Source organism: Maniola jurtina, chromosome 14 (genome assembly GCF_905333055.1).
Source record: "Maniola jurtina chromosome 14, ilManJurt1.1, whole genome shotgun sequence".
In the NCBI taxonomy this organism is placed as follows: domain Eukaryota; kingdom Metazoa; phylum Arthropoda; class Insecta; order Lepidoptera; family Nymphalidae; genus Maniola; species Maniola jurtina.
Window position 1 is genome coordinate 10,677,604 of NC_060042.1, and position 19,988 is coordinate 10,697,591.

At 35.8% G+C, this 19,988-nt stretch overlaps 1 long non-coding RNA gene across 1 annotated transcript; it reads left to right on the forward strand.

Annotated features, from left to right (window-relative positions):
* The first annotated feature begins 519 nt into the window (after positions 1-519).
* Positions 520-18,062, forward strand: LOC123872141. Its single transcript, XR_006797412.1, has 3 exons — positions 520-530; positions 16,696-16,700; positions 17,925-18,062. It is a non-coding gene; the product is annotated as an uncharacterized LOC123872141 (long non-coding RNA).
* Positions 18,063-19,988: the final 1,926 nt, after the last annotated feature.

The following is a 19,988-nucleotide window of genomic DNA, read 5'->3' on the forward strand; positions in this document are numbered from 1 at the left end:
TTTGAAAATACCACCCCTAAGGGGAGTAAAGTAGGGGTTTGAAATTTGTGTAGTCTACGCGGACGAAGTTGCGGGAATAAGTTAGTTTACTATAAAAAGAAAATTTCTGACATACTCATTATTAGTGCCAATTTGGCAGTATTATTGCCAATGCCAAGTCCAAACTCTTGGACTTGGCATTGGCAAAACTAAAATTTTGCACAGAAGTTCCCTTTATAATTTAAAAAAGGAATTAGAAAACCGGAATTAATTTAAAAATCCCATGCGAAGTCATGATCACTAGTATATTAACAAAATTTAATCTTTTTATATTACTTTCATATACCACAATAGCTTTCGTAAACCTTTTATGAAGTACATGAAATTTAATAAGTTCGATACAAATTTTACGTCTGAAATCCATTTAAATCCGACCGACTTATCATAAAGCCCGGTGGACCCTTCATAATTGAGTTTTTGAGTACCGATTAAAACGTTTTATAAAAGCCTCAAGTACCCAGTACCCACTGATGGCGGTTTCACCTATTGATGTGCATTATGATTGATTGATGGAGGAATTTCATATCTTTGTGGTCTCACCCATTCTTGGAGGAGGGCTCGATATCACTTGCCCATCACTTGCCATATTTACAAAGTTAGTTAGAAGTACGTACCCGATTACACTCCCTGATACAAGGCCGAAGTCTTAAACACTAGCTATCACCACTTACCACTTCTAATCCTATTCTCAATTCTGTGAGCCAGACCCGTCCTTGAGGACGCCATCATCAGTCTACGACCAAATCGATCTAAATTGAAAAGTGCGCTTCCGTAATTACTTCCCGAGGTTTTCCTCCGCCATATCTTTTTATAAATCTGTCGGATTCAACTAGAAAATTGAAAATGGGACGTTACCCTCTTTGCGAGATTTATACACTTAAGAAATAGGTACTTATAAATAATATGATGTTTACAAGCATACAGAATTTATTTGAAGAATGTTTTTTGGATAAAAAAAGTTATCCTTTTCTTTACAATCAATAAAATACATCTTCAGCATCATGATCAATCTATCATTACTAGATACGGGGCTAATTAATGATAGGTTTAGGTCATAGTCCACCATGCTGGCCCAGTACTGATTGATACTCTTCACATATCTTTGAAACATTATGGAGAACTCTCAGGCATGCAGGTTCCCTACCGATGTTTTCCTTCACCGTTAGAGCAAGTGATATTCATTTTTTTATTTTTATTTTTTTAACTCTGTCTTCCAAGCAGAGTGTGTAGGCATTACAACCGCAGCCATAGCAATGGCAAATCGACAGGTAAAAAACTTTAAGATTAACATTAACTCAGATTGCAAAGCTGTTCTCAAAGCTTTGGCTAAATTCTCGACAACCTCCGAACTCATACAAGACTGCCATAAGGCTCTGGAAACACTCGCCATGTCGAATGACATCACCCTACGGTGGGTCAAAGGACATGATGGGGACCTGGGAAACGAGGCAGCGGACGCATTAGCACGCAAGGCTACGACGCTGAAGGTGACAGGGCCACAGCCCATTGTACCCATACCCTTCAGTGAGTATAAAACTTGGTTGCATGAACTAACACTTAAAGAGCATTCCCGATTATGGACAAGCGCAACTGACTGCAGGCAAGCCAAAGAGGCTTTCCCTAGTATAGATCAACGACAAACTAACAAACTACTCCGCCTGGACAAAGGTAAACTTAGGAAGGTGGTGGGACTCATAACAGGGCACAGCCCACTAAACAAACACCTTTTCGTTATAGGTGTTACCGACAGTCCTCTGTGCAGGGCCTGCATGGAGGTCGATGAAACGCCGACGCACGTGCTCCTGGAGTGCATGGTCGTGGCAGAACAACGAGAACGCCATTTGGGTTCCCCAACCTCACTCCATGAAGTCCTCGGCAACCTGGGCGGTCTACTTGGCTTCTGGAACGAGCTTGGATGGCTGGAGTGAAGACTTCGGCGGGGAGGGGCAACACACGCACAACAGACGGAAACGTTTAAGTGCGGAAACCAGCCCAGAGAGAAGAAGAAGAAGAAGATTCATTTATTTTATTTATTTAAACAACTTTATTGTTACAAAATTACAAAGACAGAACCAATGCACTAGAAGCTTTTAAGGCGCAAAAACGTTGTATTAGGTCTATTTGTAATGCTGATTTTACTGACAGTTGTAAGCCTTTATTCAAAAAACTTAAAATATTGCCTCTCCCATGTTTATATATTTATGAAGTTTGCATATTTGTCCGTAAATATCCCCAATACTTTAAACTAAAGACAGAAGTAAAACCGAGCAGTAGACATAAAAATAAAATTTGTATACCAGCACAACGATTGGCTTTATATACGAAGAATGTGTACTGTGCGGCAATACGTATCCATAACCATCTACCGTCACACAGTTATGCAATGAGCCTTACTTCTTTTAGATGTTATTTATTTAAATTTTTATTAAACAAAAGTTATTATGATGTTTATGAATTTTTGAATGACAAATTTTAAATAGTGAATGCAATAATTAATAATAATTTGACATGTTTGTTACATTAAATAAATTCAATAAATTTTGCACGCCATGCTTGGCAGAATATGCGGTTCCACATAATATTTAAGACCAATGTACTTGTATATTATACCATATTCTAGCAAATAAACACTTCTTATTCTTATTCTTAAATGATACACTTAATTAAACAAAGAGCGACCTTATCACTAGATTGATCTCTCCCAGGTAACCCGAAAATTGGACCCGAAGGAAATGGTGATATTTAATTTTTTTTTAAATTACTCTGGAAAGTTAGAAGTGATGTCCGGTATCGAACCTGTGACCTCCCGAATAAAAGGCTTAACTCGTCACCACTAGGCTATTACTACTATCGCTCACAGGTAAGCATATCAAAGAAATAATACGATTAATAAAATAACTGCTAACCTGTAAAAGGACCTAATAATATCCTGTGCCTATGGGCTATGTTGCAAATAATCACAAGTCAACTCAAGAGGTCCAGGTTTGATTCCCGGTAGTACAAAGTTTACAAAACTCTAATTTTCCTACAGTCCTTTCTAGCACCTTACGATACAGGCTATAGTAAACACAGATCTTGAAGAGTTTTACTATGAGAAGGTACGACAATAAGTGTCGATAATGACAATAGGATTTGAACCCCGTCGACATTTCCGAAAAATAACAGCTCTCCTTGACCGTTGAGCTATTGAGGCTTCTAAGTTTTAGGCATTTTTAAAACATACCTGTATTTTGACATTTTAAAAGAAATATTTGAATATTGCGTGCTGCTTTCAAATATTTTTCATTTGTTTGCATAGATTGTGGAAAAGTTATACGTGCTCTGTACCAACCGTGGACGCGAAGTTTTACTTATCTATTTTATATTTACTAGGAGATACTACATAATATTATATTTTTTCTCAAAATAAAGACGTTTTACTACATTTTTTACTTTCTTTATATAGCTGATGCCCGCGACTTTGTCCGCGTGGATTTAGGTTTTTAAAAATCACGTGGAAACTTTTTATTTTCCGACATAAAAATTGTCCTGTATCACACTCCACATTTTGAACTATATCAATACAAGAATCACATCAATCTGTTGCTCCGTTGTGACGTGATTGAAGAACAAACCAAACAAAACAAAGACAAAGACTTTCGCAAAAGATTGGTGTCAATAAACGAGTTGCAATATATTGCGGTTCGGATAATATATCATATTTACATCATTAAACCACTCTCATTGAAAAAAAGAAACAGCTGTATTTAGAATATTAATAAATTGAATGAAGAATATTTCAAAAAGGTTTTTTCTAATGAAACGGCGCTTATGACTCGGGTTAGCGCTCTTTAGAGTGCTAACGAAGCCTCCATACACTTTGCAACTTAAATACACTCAACTTTGCAACACTGAATGAGTGTCTTATACGTTACTAACCGATGCCCGCGACTTCGCCCTCGTGGATTTAGGTTTTTTGAAATCCCGTGGGAACTCTTTGATTTTCCGGGATAAAAAGTAGCCTATGTGCTAATCCAGGATATTATCTATCTCCATTCCAAATTTCAGCCAAATCCGTCCAGTAGTTTTTGCGTGAAGGAGTAACAAACATACACACACACACACACACTCACTCACACACATACAAACTTTTGCCTTTATAATATTAGTGTGATTCCATACTAATATTACAAATGTACTAATATTACGACAGTGCGTCTGTCTGTCTATCTGTTAACTTTCCATGATCCATTTAACCAATTTGACGAAATTTGATACCTGAGAGATAGCTTACATCCCATTATTTTGTCCCGGAAAGTCGAAAAGTTTCCTTGGGATTTTTAAAAACCTAAAGCCACGTAGACGAAGTCACAGGCACAATCTAGTATTTAACAATAGGTGATGCCCGCGACTTTATCTGCGTAAATTTAAGGTTTTTAATACCGTGGGAACTTTTTGATCTTCCAAGATAAAAAGCAAATAATACACGTCTCTCGGATGCAAGCAATCTCTGTCTAAATAGACGATGCTTGCGACTTTGTCCTCGTTGATTTAAGTTTCCTACCTATCCTGCGGGAACTCTGATTTTCCGAAACAAAAAGTAGCCTATGTCCTTCCCTGGGATGCAATCTTCTTTACTCTGGGCGAGTTTTCACATTTAAACGTTTCCGTCTTTTGTGCGTTAAATGCAAGGGATTGTCTAAATTTTCTATTCTTCTAATAATAATTCTAAATTTTGTCAAAATGGTTAAACGTATGGGGGAAAAAGGACGTGAAAAGCTAACAGACAGACAGACATACTTTAGAATGTTTATTTTAAGTATGGATTATTGAGGTATGGATTATTATAAAGTAGATTCTTTCTTTTCACAGCTTAATGCCAACAACGTTGTAGAAAAACTAGCCCGTTTATGAGCCCTCTTATAATGAACAAGGAACTATAGTATCAAAGAAGAATGGCAGCATAATATATGCGAAGCCACGCTCCGGCGTCATCTATCCAAGATACGCCGCGGGAATTTTCTGTTTGCTTTTAACAGGGCTCTCTCCGTCACTCATTTCATACAATCGTAGTTCCAATTTCATTTGAATATTAAACAACCAAAGTCCATGAAATTTTGCAGACATATTCTAGAAACTAATATCTGTGTCTTTGGTGTTTTAGATTTCTCTAAAAATATGTAGTTTTAAAATTACAGGGCTCAAAGATTTGTATGTAAATTTTTAAGACCACGTAACTTTGAAACCGAATATTTTAACAGAAATCTGGAAAACCACTGACAGACATAGATATTAGTTTCTAGAATATGTCTGCAAAATTTCATGGACTTTGGTTGCTTAATATTCAGATGAAATTGGAACTACGTTTGTATGAAACGAGTGACGGAGAGAGCCCTCTTAACAGAAGGGGTTAGAACAACGACAAAGCGCTTTTCGCAACTTTGCGCTTTTGCGCTAAATCCATCACATTATTACTGTTGCAACACGAAAAAAGGGAACATCTTCGCTACGCATGCAAAACCCGCTATGTATTTTTTATAGGATTTTCGTTTTTGATGTCATTTTGTTTGGTTTCAAAAGGCGTGTGTACATGTTGTAACCCGTTTTTAACCCCCGACCCAAAAAGAGGGGTGTTATGAGTTTGACGTGTGTATCTGTGTACGAGATCTAATATTCTGTAATACTCTTGGTTGTCTTTGCGTTCGCCCTTAAATAATGTGGTTAAATCATTATGAATTAAGTTATCACACCAAGTTAGAATAAAACTTTGTTTTCTGGTTACAGAGATCCAAATAGATTAAAATATAGACCGCTGTTTTTTTTAATGATTTAATCGTTGAAAATTTTTAACACTCGTATAATAATGGCGTTCAAGGAAAATCTTCGCCTTTGCTAAAACGTGACTAAAAATTATTTAAACTGAATTTACGAAATAAACGCTTTACTACAGATAGCGCTCTCTTGTCGTATTCGTTTTGATGAATCGAAAGTATTTCTTCGCTGAGTCAGCGTTGAAAGTGAGACTGAACGCTTAAAGAATAGCATCGTTGAAGTACCATTGTCTAAATGGGAAATAATCCCCCAACCTGAACAGGCTGAACAATGAACTCGGATAAATAACTAATGCGGTTCGTACACATTAAAAAGAGAAAAGCGTATTATATTTTTACCGACTGCGGCGAAGCCCAAAGGAGGGTTATTAGATTCCAGGTTGTATCTTCCGTTAATGGGACAGATCATATCTACGAGATTACGAAGTCTGTGGCATTTGAAGATATGCTTAGGCGATGATATAAAATTATACGATAGGCAGATAGATACTCAAACAGTATAATGGATTTTTGTTTTGCCTAACATCGATCTATCTACACTTATTTCACACATAAAATTGGAATAAGAGATGAAACTTAAAAACTTTACCATCTTTGAATTCTAAACACAGGCCAAACCGTGTGACAAAATAGTTAATAAAAATAAACGTGCAATATATTTTAAAAGGGGCTACGCTTGCTGCTTCACAAAACAGAATTTTAACAATGCAACGAAAAACCGAAACGATTACAATGCATTACCAGTTGCCACAGTGTAAATATAATCTACAAACCGCAGTATTACCGCGCGTGTAAACCGACCCCTTGGGATATTATTGCCGCGGCCGTTTGATGAATAATTTAAACCACAATGGCTTTAACTGTGAAATATCACGCTATAATGATTTATATATTTGAAACATCAGCTGAGTAACAATTGTTTGCTACTTTTTGCCTTTGTTATTTTTTCCTGAAACAGTATTCAATTTTATTATGTTAAACACCGAGATACCTTAATTACTAGAGATGAAGAATTTTTATTCTGTAGATAAGTTTAGTCTTACAAGAAAACAGGTTTTAAAAATCGTAGAGTGCAAAAATTTTTTACGTGTAAATAAATACAGCAGAAAAACCGAGAGAAACTGAAACGACTACAATGTATTTATTAGCTGTTGCCACAATGTAAATAACTACGAAACACGATATTATTACCACGCGTGTAAACACTTGATGAAAAATATATAGACTCTACAATGACTTCAACTTTGAAATTTCATATGGAAACGTTTTATATATAGTTTTAGAAACATCTCTAGTAGGTATCGTTTACAATTATTTCTGTCCTTTGTAAACTTTTAGGGCAAATAATTCACTGAGTTGATCTCGATGAAATTTGATACAGAAGAGCTTGAATTCTGGAGGTGGTTATTGTCTACTTTTTATCACTGGGAAATAATTTAGTCCTGAGAAAATCAGATATAAAATTCCACGAGAATTCGGAACAATTTATGCATTACCAGTTGCCACAGTGTAAGTAAGCACTATAAACTGCAGTATTACCGCGCGTGTGAACCGACCTTTTGGGACATCCATTCAGACGCAAACGGCCGCTTAGTGAATAATATATACCACAATGGCTTTACTGTAAAATGCTTTGTATATTTGAAACAACTGAGTAACAATTTTTAACCAATTTTTTTTTTTCTAATTCTTGTAAGTATTAAAAATATGATTAGGGAAAAAATTATCATAAAGCTAACACTAAATGTACACTAGGAAAATAAAATTGGCACAAGTCAGTTGCTATTAAAACTCGCAGAAATTGATTTGCTGCAAGTGTTTACAGAGTGCACGTGACAGCAAGTAACTTGCCAGAGTTGACTTCTGCAACTTGTATCCAGTGACGGATTAAGACTACTTGATGCCCTAAGCAATCCATGCCTGTGGGCCCCCCTATCCGTATGTCAACTAGAATCGGTCTTTGAACCTTTACCGCCTAAAAACATTAGTTTTTTGTAAAATAAGATGATGAGATGTAACATACTTTAAAAGTGGAGTAGGTGCGACAACAATAAAAACCAAAGTAAACCTTGCGGCTTTCGGAGGCATTCGAATTTCGAATGCACAAGCGGGCAGCGAGTGGGTAAGCGGGAGTAGGATTATGACTCTAGGTCGGACTCTATGTCAACTTAAAACGCGCGAATTTTCAAATTAGAAAATTTTTTTGGTGTGGTTTTTGGTGACGTGAGATTGAGACGTGATGCCCTAAGGACGGATTTTTTTGTGCTTCTTCTGGTGCCCCCTCAGACGTGATGCCCTAGGCAATTGCTTAATTTGATTAAGGGTTAATCCGTCACTGCTTGTATCGCTAGTGAACATTTAACCTTAGAACAAGTACGCTGTTCCATAAACATGTAATTAACTTAAACCGGTAACCAGTCGCTCGTAAAGTTCAACCATCAATAACGTGTTTGCTATAATCATCTTTTCATCAGTAGGATATCGAAATAACATTTTTTTAATTTTCTGTCGTTTGAATCGCCAAAGAAGTTTTCATTTAGATAACATAGTATTAGGAACAAACTTGTAACTCTTTAAGCTACCATAGTATTAGTTTATTGTTTTTTTTTTCGAAGCTTTGTTATCTTTTACCGGTTACTATACTAATAGCTATACTTATTTGACTAATAATTTCAAAGCTGTATCAGCGTTGAAGGAGTTTAAAGAATAGCCCCTTTTGATATGAGCCCGTCAACATTTAGCTTCTTCAACCAACTTTTCAAAACTGTATATAACTTTAAAAATGAAATGATTAAATGTATTTTAAAAACAGCTTGCATAAACAAACTTCTTTCTGTTTTAAATTCCGTTCCTAAAGTACACAAGTTGGAAATGCGCATAGCGTGCATTGAGCATTTTGCTGACAAACTGTAAACAACAAAACTGTTTTTAATTCGACGTCAGTACTACGACCACCGAAAAATAACAAAATGAAGAAGGCTTTAGTATTTATTTTATTCTAAAAAAAGTTTTTTGTATATGCGTGAGTAAAGTCTGTTACACGCTGGAGCATCAACATGCGACAATGCGGCATGCCACAAATAGAAATAAGTACTAATTTTGCGTCCGTTTATTGCATCTTCAAATTCACCTTCATTCACAATTCATAAATATTCGTTGCAGAAATTAATTTCACAAAATAAATCGATCAATTTCAGATAACCACTTGTGAGCAATTTTAATGAACCCAAGTTTGTTTAAAGCAAGATCAAAGTGCAAATAGGTCAGTAGTTCACCGATTATTCTAGAATTCTCTCACTAATTTATGGACTTTGATTGTACGGAACTTTCTTCTCACTAGTTACTATAGAATTGAGCTCTGCGGGGGATACCTAACTTCGGTGTAACTAAAGCAGAATACGTAAATTTGATCTAGAACATTATTCTATTATATTACGTTCGAGAATACTAGATGGAGGTTCCTTCTAAACTTCTAAGTTTGTGTTCTTGTTAGTTTTGACTTGCTACTTCGTAGCGTATTTTAGTAGGTACCTACCTCATCCAATAGAGGTAACTACTAAAATAATCCACAACTCTAATTTGTGGCGATTGTTTTGAAAATGATGGAATACCTACATCAATCTTTTCACAAATAACCACACTGTTCGAAGAACCGATAGACCTAACTTATTGGAATGGTGACCGGAAAACGAAGCGGTAGACAACACCTCTCTATACTTTATCTTCGGAAACCATTGTGAGTCACCAACCAATCACAATCATGATTTCAAAAACCATTCGAAATTCCATTAGAAAACATAGCTTCGTTTGTGATTGGTTAGTGACTCAAAAAGATTTTTGTTTCTATCATTTGTGTGAGATTACGTAACAGAGAGAGCGCTATACTAATTTCTTTACACGGACAGAGTATAGAGGGACAGACGACAGTCAACGAGAGATCTAAGCCAGCACTAGTCACTTTTTCTGAGAGCTGATTTTTCATAAGACTACGTCACTTCTGTCACTAATGTGGCATACTTTATAAATGGCAATCACACTAATTTTATAAAGGTGAAAGTTTGTGTGTTTCTCTTTTTCGCAAACTCTTTCACCCAAAAACTACGGAACGGATTTGACTGAAATTCGGAATGGAGACAAATTATACCTTAGACTAACACATAAGCTTCTTTTTACTGAACTGTGGGAACACTTTAATTTTCCGGGAAGAAAATCAAAGAGTTCTACGGGATTTTGAAAAACCTAAATCCACGCCGACGAAGTCGCAGGTCAGTTAGCAATAGTCGCAGTCAGCTAGTAATATTATATTGTTCTTTACGCAAGAAACCAATGCATGATATGGTCTAGGTATTGTAAAAAGTTAGCCTAAGTAGGTGTCTATTCACTCTTCTACTTAAGTTATGAAATACGGTCACCGTCTAGAATAAATTCAGGACAAAAACGCATCTTTATTCAAAACTAGAGGATGCCCGCGACTTCGTCCGTGTGGATTTAGGTTTTTAAAGATCCCGAGGGAACTGTTTTATTTTCCGGGATAAAAGTTGCCTATGTCAATAACAGGGACGCAAGCTACCTCGGTACCAAATTTCATACAAATCGGTGAAGCGGATGGGTTTTTAGGAATCCCGTGGGAACTCTTTGATTTTCCGGGATAAAAAGTAGCCTATGTCCGTCCCCGGGATATAAGCTAACCCTGTACCAAATTTCATTTATCGGTATGAATCGGTTACACTGTTGGGCCGTGAAAAGGTAGCAGACAGACAGACAGACAGACAGACAGGCAGATAGACAGATAGACAGACACACTTTCGCATTTATAATATTAGTATGGAGGATGGAAAACCATTTTTCAATACATGCAATACTTTACGTAAAGTACTGACAGGTGTGATTTTGCATTATGCATTGCAGATGCTGAAATACTGCACTTACTTTGGTCACAGGTAATTCATAGTTGAGAAGAAACCGAAATATAGCTTCACCCAAATTGGATGAAGCCGCGTGTAAAAGTTAGTATTGACTAAACACAAAACTTTCCCTTCGTAGTCAAGTGAAATACCCATGCTTAGATATGATCCGTTCAAGGTTAACGAAATTAGTTTCCAAAGTCGATAACAAATTTCAATTGAAGGTAAGAACTCTTAATTGGTTATCGGCCAACTTGCCAGCCCAATTATCCACGTCAATGGATACGTTTGGCAATCTTGTTATTAACACGATTTAGCAACCGAACAGTGGGAAACACACTGTTAATAACAGAGCCTGCGCAGACGAGGTATTATTGACCGCGGAGTATAAGAGTCTCTTCTCGAGGATAGTGGACTCTCGACTACGTAGGCTATAAAGAAGGTACTTAATAAAGTTAGTACTTGTAATTAATATTAGGATCCTACGAGTATAAAAAATACTAGATGAAGCCCGCAATTTCGTCCGCGTGGATTTAGCTTTGTAAATATCCCGTGGGAACTCTTTGATTTTACGGGATAAAAGTAGCCTATGTGCTAATCCAAGATACTATTATCTATCTCTATTCTAAACAGCCAAATTCGTCTAGTAGTTTTTACGTGAAGGCGTAACAAACATACACACACATACACAAATACACACAAACTTTCGCCTTTATAATATTAGTGTGATTTGCACGCCATTGTATGGCAAATGTGTTGGTAAGTACTACTAAATTAATAATTGTATAACTTTTAAACTGCATTTAGAGCAAATGATTGATTGATTGATTGATTGATCGATCGATTGATTAATTGATAGAAGGAGCGTGGCGAAGGCGTTATGAGTGCTCTCCCACAAATTCAACGCATCTTTGGGTGTTATTGTCTTCTCGGTAAGATTGGCATTTCAATGGTAAATTCTTTTGACGATAGTATAATTTACGTGGGCGCGATAAACTCTAACTAATTTTTAAAGAGTAACCCTGTGTATGTGGTTACATTTTAAAATTTTCTTGACCCTATTATAACTCAAAGTTACAACTCTTTTAAGCGCGGAAGTTTGCTACAATCATAATATTATCTTCATACCCAACTGTACAGTTGTTAAACGGTAACATTAACATCAGACACTCGTCCGCAATCTTCGTATCTTTTATATTAATATAGTAAGTACCATACTGATACTTAAGTATGATAGGAAGTAGGTAGTACTGATCCAAAGTTCCCTAGAACTTGTTTACAATGTAGGTACCCAAGTGAAATAGGGTATGAACACATTTTGCACTCTGCTCCTACGATTACGTAACATTAGATTGATGCATTGCGATGCTTTGAACGTTCTTATTGGACGAATTTAATTCCTGCCGCAGACATCCTATAAAATAGCTAACCCGATAAAAGTTCAGTAATTTGACATACCTATATGTATATTAAATAGGTACTTCAACGTCCCACAAACAAGTAACAGAAATAAAATTCAACTCTCGCCGATCCGATCCGATTTTTAAGGTGTAGAACCACAGATCTATAAATAAGATAAATAGAAATGGTATCTGCTGCTTTTAGTACCAAATCAGCGTGTCAGTGATTTTTAGCAAATGACTCATATAGAAACAAAGAAAAAGTATACTGTAGCGTTCAAGGTAACGTAAAACAATCTGTAATGCTATGCTACTAAGTATATCTTAACAAAATCGTACACTGATGTTTTATTAATGCTTATGTTGGTGACAAGCCCATGCTCCTTTAACACTAATTCAATGTGTATTCCAAATTCCGTGGATAAAATATAAGTTATCACGTGGTGGTTAGTAAACACGTGGAAATGCAGATGAAATCGCACGCAGTCTGAAATCGATTATTGTCGGACATAAATCGGTCACAAATAAAAAGTGGTCGTCTGCGTGAGGCCTTAGGTACTCTTGTATACAAATTAATTGTACGCCAATATTGACAGCAAGTCGAATGCAAAGACTGCAATGCAGTTAGCTATGCCCGTTAACAAAAATAAAACCGGTCAAGTGCGAGTCGGACCTCGTTCTTTTAGGGTTGAACATCATATTTTCGAAAAAAATCTATGTTCTTTTTTTTTACGGTAGGTATACCTATGTATTTTATAATGTTTAGTTATTACAATATTCTAAGATTACTATAAAACTTAAAGCTAGCCTTATCTAATTCCTGTTCAAATCGTGCCCGCGTGGAATGGTGCCAAGAATACTGGCTGCATCTCAGCGCTGGACAGCCAGACTGAATATTTTCGTTAAATAAAATACCTACCTCCGCAATGAAAGCCTCCTCATTTTTAAAATAAAACTCTTTTCTTCTTATTCCAACGTTTTAGGATGCATCCTTCTTAGTTCTTTGAATCTGGGTACTCGTATTCAGAGCCATGTCCGACAAAGGCCACTTCCGACGTCCCTCTCAAAGGAAACATATTAATACTTTGACAGTCATAAAAGATTTTAAGAATATTCTTTTGATGTAGATACTTAGGTAATATAACAAATATATGTATAGGTTCTTTCTCTAAAATAATTTCTAGAATTCTACTAGAATAATTTATTTCAACGATCTTGTACTTGAGCTAGACTCATCATTCCGAAGAAAACACGCGGACTGCAATTTGCTTTTGCTTAATATAACTTGATGACTAGTAACATACTAATTTTAACAGCATCATAGAATATGATTTTGGTTCGGAATAGCTGTTCTAAAAACACGTTTAATTCTGGATAATGGAATTATCCTTACTCTTCTATATGAATGGATGATAATATATTTAAATGATATCGATTAATCAAATCGGTTTAGAAAAACAATCCAATCCTCTAATATTTTGAACGGGCTGAATCTTATATCTGATTGTCTGTCGTATATGACAGCAAACTTATAATAATATGTATTCGCCACTTGGTTCATGAAGTTTTTTTTTTTTTCAAAAAAATTTCATTGACTGATTCTATTTATAAAAGGAAAGCTGACTGACTGACTGAACGATCTATCAATATAGTATCGGGCTGAGGCATGCAGATAGCTATTATGCCGTAGACATCCGCTAAGAAAGTATTTTGAAAATTCAACCCCAAAGGGGGTAAAATAGGGGTTGTTTTTCTGCGGAAAAGTCAATTTCAAATTCATGTGCGTGCTTCAGTAACATATACAAGCTCCATGTTGTATGTAATTTACGCACTCATAACTTAAAACAGTCGTTTACTGACTTTAATTAGCTTACATATTTATTAGCTTAGTGTCCACAGAGCACCATGTTTTTGAAGCATTACACAATATATTGTAATTCTTTTTGAAACTTATTTAAATCTACCTATGATTATTGTTACCTATTATAGGTATATTTCTAGTTTCATCTAGCTTAAATTATATTATTTCTATCTACTTAAATGAAATCAAATATAACCGCAGTCAGTTAAGTCAGTTCGCCAATCCGTCTCAGAGGATGAACCGATTCAAAAGTATTGAACCGATTTTATTTAACTTTTTCCAATCGATAGAGTAGTTAATAGTTATCTTTTGGAAAAACTTTTCTATATCTACTCTCACTAGAAACCGAGCGTATAATAATAAAACAATTTGAAATAAACAGTTTATAGAAATAAAAATAAAACGGAAAATAATACGTAATAGTAGCATTTAATCAACAGTGTTTTTCTGACAAATGAACGCTGCCCCTTTTAATTAAAGGGGTCGGAGCCGCACTGACCACAATCGGGTTGCGGGATGATTTATAGAGACATGGCAGCACACTTTTTTTCAATGTCGGACCTGATAAGGAACAAACATGCATTTTAGTTTAAAAAAACCAACCCAAACTCAGCGACCTCTAACCTAGTTACCTCTATATAATCAGAACGTTAGCAAAAACTTACCGTTATTATTATACTACCTTAACACAATCCAATGCCAATAACCATTTGCCGTATCTAGTAGTTTTAGTGATTTAGTATTTTTCAAACCCGCATTGTATAGCGTGCAAAACTCGGGTCAATGACCCGCCTACGATACGGCATTGACTTCGAGTGACCTATTTACGGAACGCTCGTTGACCAGCGTCAGTCAGATGATTTATTTGCAATATATAACTTTAAAAAAAAACAGGATTTTAAAATTTCTTTTTCGTAGTTTTTTTATGGTATCTTATCAAGTTATCAGTAATAATTCAGTACTATCACCTGTCTTCGATTTTGCTAGCGTTCTGGTAGCACTATGTGGTATCCATCGCTATCTATCGGCCGTTCACGGGTAGTAGTTTTAGTGTTGTTTAACTTTATTGAAGTCAGTTTTAAAATGATGCGCGCTTTTTATTTTACTTACCTATCTAATGCATTATGTAATAGGTACATTTTATTTATACTTTTTAGGGATCCGTATTACATACATATCTTACATAACGCTGAATACTAAGCGTTAAGTGCCCAAAACAAAGACAGCTGGTGCTTGTAATAAATTACACTGGAATCCATCGGACGTTTGCATTGTTTAAAATAATATTATTGCGAGCCTGTAGCCCTAGTACAAGTTTGCACATATCGATAACTCTTATGGTATTTTGAACACCTTATTTTAAAGTTATACATTCTGTACTACCGCTTTTTGTTTTATAATTTTCACTAGAGGTATAGACTATGGATAGTAGATACCCGTAGAGTCAGATGCGGGGTAGGGAGGGTTGGAGCAATTTAAATACAGACGATGCCTCAACCCTAAGGCTCGTAGCATCATAAGGCAAAGTTGAGTAACATTTTGAACAGCTCAAAAGAACTCCTTTTTGAAATATTATTACAATTACTTTTGTATAAAGTCACCGTACCTTTAAAGATCATGTTGTTTCTATATTGATATTTATAATTGTTCTCATATCAGTGAACTTTGTTCTATTTTGAGAAATAAAATCTTTAAACCTAACTTCAGTCCGAAAGTTTTGCAAGTGTTTTAAACAAAATGTATTGTTCTTTTTTCTAACGGTTGCAATTCAGCCCTGGTCTGACTTCGAGGCCAATATTAAATCTATATGGTGACAGACGTTCGTCTGCAGTATCCGTTTGAGCAACCTCGGTTAACTTCAATTTATGGTGAACGGTTTGAGGCTGTTTGATCGGATATGAAATAGTCAAACTCGTCAGTAAATTTCGTATTCGAAATCTACAAAAACTCGTACTAAATGCTATTCCATTTATACTCCGCCACCGGGTGTGTAAACTGAAAGGGTGTGATAATATTTCACACCTAGTGCCTACAACTGAGGCGCTGTACCACTATGTGTATTCATTTCACTCAGTTAAATAGTTTTCATTGAAATACAAACTTTCGCTGCTGTGTTGAAAAGAGAATTTCATTTTAGAAGGTTTTTAAGTTTAAAATATCACATACAGGCGAAACTACACGGAAAAACTAGCATAATAGGCAACAATTATTTAACGAATGCGACAATAAAAAAAAGTGCGATATTAATGTAGAAAGAAGTACTTAGAGTAAATCGTAAGATTTTCCAGTAAAACTCAAATGCCGACGTACCTAAGTACTTGAAAAAAAAAGGGAATGATCCAAAAAAATACACCAATAGAAGAAAAATAATAATTATAATTTGTGTGTGATAATAAACTACGTAACAGCCTATTATTCCCTCCCCGACCATAAGTATGCAAATAACGCCCAGCAAAGGTTCACAGCAAAACAGGAAACGAAATAGAATATTTCACCAGAAATATGGCGTTCACCAGTGCAGAACAAACGGTGGCATTGACATACTAACCGCAAATGGTGGGGGTATAAACATCTAAGGGCCTATTTTACAACTTCCAGATAAACTTTATCTAACAAATTAATATGACTTTGTAACGGTTTTCGTATTGGGAATATGTCAAAATGACAAAGTTATCCGTTAGATAAAGTTTGTCTGACGGATGTGAAATATCTAGATATATTATGTAAAAGGAAAAGGTGACTCACTCACTGATGTATCAACGCACAGCTCAAGCTACTGGACGGATCGGGCTGTTTGGCATGCAGATAGCTATTATGACTTAGACATCCGCTAAGAAAGAATTTTTGTGAATTCAACCCTGGTAAAATAGGGGTTTCTTTGTGTATACAAGATGTTGCGTGGAAAAAGACAGGCAAAATGGGTATCTTTTAATTAGTTTACCTAATCATATCAAGCTGTCGTGCTCTTTTTAACCCCCGACCCAAAAAGAGGGGTGTTATAAGTTTGACGTGTGTATCTGTGTATCTGTCTGTGGCATCGTAGCTCCTAAACTAATTAGCCCATTTTAATTTAGTTTTTTTTTTGTTTAAAAGGTGGCTTGATCGAGAGTGTTCTTAGCTATAATTCAAGAAAATCCGTTCAGCCGTTTGAAAGTTATCAGCTCTTTTCTAGTTACTGTAACCTTCGCTTGTCGGGGGTGTTATAAATTTTTAATTTACACTTGTAGTAAATATGCTTCAGTTACTAAGTACGGATCGGAAGCTTTCTCGAAGTATTTGTCAGAGCTAGTTAGTTCGTTATTAGATTACGTAAGCTTCTATGATGAAGATAACTGTAAGTCTTGTGAAATTGTCTCATAAGGATCATAGCTTTAGTTACCTACAGTCATACATAATTCATACTTATATAATATTATTAGTAAATTAGGAGAACTACTTAATTTACTGCTAGTTTCAAGTTTCTACATATAAATCTAAATAGTTCATAGGTGAATTTTTTTTAGATAATAGAGATACAGATATAGAGTTGAGTAGGTACTTGGTACTCAGAGGTAGGTAGCTATGGAATCAGTTCGAAACCTAATGAATGATAAATACGGTTATCTAACATCCGTAGCCTAACATAATGCTAGTGCAAGCGTTTTTCAACTACGTATTGATAAAACAAATAAACTTAGATAAAGCAAGATTAATGATAAAGAAAGACAAAAGTTTTACTATAGATCCACAACACCTCCCTCTTCCAATTTCTCTAATCTAACGCACGATAACGCAAGCTCATGTATTAAAAACCGGCCAAGTGCGAATCAAATTTGCACACCGAGAGATCCGTACCTTGGAAGTAATAATAAGTAATAATAATAACGTGTGGTAGTTTTGTTGTTTAAATTATCTCCAACTGCAAATTAAGCTTGTAATCGCAAATTTTAATGTGATATAACTACAATGGTTATCGGATCTTTCTTTACTTGTGCTATAAGACATTGCTTCTTGCCAAACACGATTCTAGGGCAGCGAGACCCTATAGATTTGGATTTCCTTGCGAGTGTCAAAATATGCAGCATGACCGGCCGCATTTTTTAATTACTTTGACTCAGAAGTTTGATTTTTCATACCCCACGCACTCCCGAGAAAAATTGTCTTGACAGTCAGACAGACAATGAAGTGATCTTGTAAAGGTTTCTAATTCTTTTTGAGTTACGGAACCCTAAAAACAACATGTATCAAAGATATTAAATCAGCTAAAACTATCACGAGAACACCCCACAAATTGATGAATGTGTAACAAATATGAGCACAGAAATGTGCACTATATTTCAAATACATAAATCCTACAATCCCGTATAAGATTTTTACGATAGTTGCTGGGGTATCCTTGTATAGCCGGCCATCCATCATGTCGATACCGTTGGCTCGTTATCTGCAGAACTCCCGAACTCGTGATATTAAGACAATCTCATCGGAGGCGATCCTCCCATTTCATTAGTTGAAATGGATACCTACTTACTTGAAGCTAAGCTTCTCTAAGCTCAGTATTTGAGACAAAGCCTTTTCATCGCCCTCAATAGGGTTTCATTCATCTCTGAGTAGCGTCAGCATATAATACGACTAATTTTTAGCAAACGCTGAGTAAACGGGGTGAATCAAAAGCTAAAACAGCTGCCGGCTAAACAATGCCTCACACTTTACCCGAATCACCTCTTAAATTGTTTTATGTTGTACTATAGGGTATATCGTCGGAATTTTACAAAATCTTGTTTAGCACTTGAACAGTTTTTTAAAATGTAATAATTACCCCTGTAAAGTGCAACTTTCAATGACTTTAAGTAAGTTAAGTAACTTTGATAAGGTCTATAGCACACAGAGAGGGTATCAACGTAAATGCAGACGCTAGTCAGCGTGCCAAGAGTGCTTAGCGTAAATGCAAACTGCCAAGTCAAACAGATTTGTAGCAGTTTTAACAGCCAGGCTATTTGTTTGAGTTGTACATATTGTGCCAGTTTACTGGATGGATGTAGATTTATATGCTGAAGGCTGTATTGAAGTTTCTCTATCGAAAACAATTTAGAACGACGTTTGACTTCTCTATTCACAGTCGTAATCCTCATTGCTGAGGGGCATAACTCCTTTCCACTAATCACATAATGGAGTTCTCTTTGGATGATACTGCGGTGAGTTCTCAGATAACAGTTCTTAACATGGACGCTTCAGTCTGGCGTTGATTAGGACTCAGTTATAAAAGATACATATCAAGTTGTAGGTACCTATAATCTATATATTTTTCATTTCAATTCACTTTATTACGAACTTGGTAAACATTTACCAAGAAAACCAAGAATATGGTTATTGTTCTGCCTACTTACGGCATGCAATAATTTTCTAAACGTAGTGCCTATAGGTATTAGTTATGTAAGGTTTTCTTTTGTATATTGTGATAACTGTAAAAAAAAATATTTTGACGACCATGGTGGTGCAATTGTTTTCAAAGTTGTCTGCAAAGTCTGCCAACCCGTACAGGGCTAACATGGCACGGTAAATCCTTATCCATATCCATACTAATATTAGAAATCCGAAAGTGTCTATAAGTATGTCTGTTTGTTTGCTTTCACGGCCCAACAGTTTAAGCGATTTTGATGAAAATTGGTACAGAGTTAGCATACATCCCGGGGACGGACATAGGCTACTTTTTAATCTGGAAAACCAAAAAGTTTTCACGGGTTCTTTAAGGCCCATATGTTCAACCGATTTATATGAAAAGTACAGAGGTAGCTAAGTCCGGCAAATGGGCATGGCAACCCTTTATCCCGAAAAAGCAAAGAGTTCCTATGGGATTTTTAAAAACCCTAAATTTATGTGGACGAAGTCCGGGCATCATCTAGTAACATAATAAGTAAAGAACTTGTAAGGTTTTAAATGCGTATAATATTATCTACTTCCTTGATATTTGATACTGAAGGTTGTAGTGATGTCGTTA